Consider the following 1,960-nt stretch of genomic DNA (forward strand, 5'->3'; position numbering starts at 1 on the left):
AGGAGCAGAAGGAGGTGGATGAGGGTTCTTCTCATGTTCTGTTCTAGAGCCCTGAGGAGCAGGAGGAGGTAGATGAGGGGAGTTCTCATGTTCTGTTCTGTTCTTCTAGAGCCCTGAGGAGCAGAAGGAGATGGATGAGGGTTCTTCTCATGTTCTGTTCTTCTAGAGCCCTGAGGAGCAGAAGGAGATGGATGAGGGTTCTTCTCATGTTCTATTCTGTTCTTCTAGAGCCCTGAGGAGCAGAAGGAGCTGGATGAGGGTTCTTCTCATGTTCTGTTCTGTTCTTCTAGAGCCCTGAGGAGCAGAAGGAGCTGGATGAGGGTTCTTCTCATGTTCTGTTCTTCTAGAGCCCTGAGGAGCAGAAGGAGATGGATGAGGGTTCTTCTCATGTTCTATTCTGTTCTTCTAGAGCCCTGAGGAGCAGAAGGAGGTGGATGAGGGTTCTTCTCATGTTCTGTTCTAGAGCCCTGAGGAGCAGGAGGAGGTAGATGAGGGGAGTTCTCATGTTCTGTTCTGTTCTTCTAGAGCCCTGAGGAGCAGAAGGAGATGGATGAGGATTCTTCTCATGTTCTATTCTGTTCTTCTAGCGCCCTGAGGAGCAGAAAGAGATGGATGAGGGTTCTTCTCATGTTCTATTCTGTTCTTCTAGAGCCCTGAGGAGCAGAAGGAGCTGGATGAGGGGAGTGATGCCTCTAAGTCAGAAATCAGTCTGGTTTACGAGATAGCCCTCAAGAGGAACCTGTCTGTCTGCTTCGAGGTAAGACACGTAACATCGTCATTGTCCCTGTGTGTCTCTGACCGGTAAAACAGTCTCTGAACAGAATCACCCATAGAAAACTACCACTACAACTTATCCAGACCTTTCACTATAATGTGTTCAATATTTAATTCATTTATTCAACTTTTATTTACCTAGGGTCACTGTCCTTCACTCTCCCTCCGTACTCACGTTATGATAGGACTAGTTTGAAGGCCTAGCTGTCCTTGTCATTTTCATAGTCGGTAGTTTAGCCTGTTTGTCCTTCGTCCAGCCCTTCATCTTTTTCACCTCTCTCCCTCCTCCTCTCCATCCTCATTACTGTACATGCCAGATGAGAGAGAGAGAGAGAGAGAGAGAGAGAGAGAGAGAGAGAGAGAGAGAGAGAGAGAGATACAGAGAGTGAGAGACAGAGAGTGAGAGACAGAGAGTGAGAGACAGAGAGAGAGAGAGAGAGAGAGACAGAGAGTGAGAGACAGAGAGTGAGAGACAGAGAGAGAGAGAGAGAGAGAGAGAGATACAGAGACACAGAGAGTGAGAGACAGAGAGTGAGAGACAGAGAGTGAGAGACAGAGAGAGAGAGAGAGACAGAGAGAGACAGAGAGACAGAGAATCCTGTGGGTACCCCAATTACAGAAGAAGAATTATTGGAAAAACGATGCACTCTCCAACCCCAAAAGGCCTGTGGTGCTGTTGGTATTTTAAACGAAATGATCAAATATACAGACCACAAATTCAAATTGGCTATACTCAAACTCTTCAACATTATCCTCACTGCAGGTATTTTCCCGATATTTGGAACCAGGGATTGATCACACCAATCTATAAAAATAGAGACAAATTTGACCCAAATAATTACAGAGGAATTTGCGTTAACAGCAACTCTGCAGTATTATAAATAGCAGACTACATCATTTCCTTGATGAACACAACGTCCTGAGCAGAAGCCAGATTGGATTTCTAAGAAATGATCGTACAACAGACCACATTTACACTCTCCACACTCTAATTGATAAACAAGTCAACCAATATAAATTCTATTTGGACACAGTTCTATTAGAACACATCAAAAACGACACATATCTAGGACTGAATATCAGCAACACAGGTAGCTTTCACATGGCTGTGAATGAGCTGAGAGACAAAGCAAGAAGAGCCTTCTATGCCATTAAAAGGAACATTTAAATCGAAATTCCAATTAGA

This window comes from Oncorhynchus keta, unplaced genomic scaffold (genome assembly GCF_023373465.1).
Source record: "Oncorhynchus keta strain PuntledgeMale-10-30-2019 unplaced genomic scaffold, Oket_V2 Un_contig_17423_pilon_pilon, whole genome shotgun sequence".
NCBI classification, from domain to species: domain Eukaryota; kingdom Metazoa; phylum Chordata; class Actinopteri; order Salmoniformes; family Salmonidae; genus Oncorhynchus; species Oncorhynchus keta.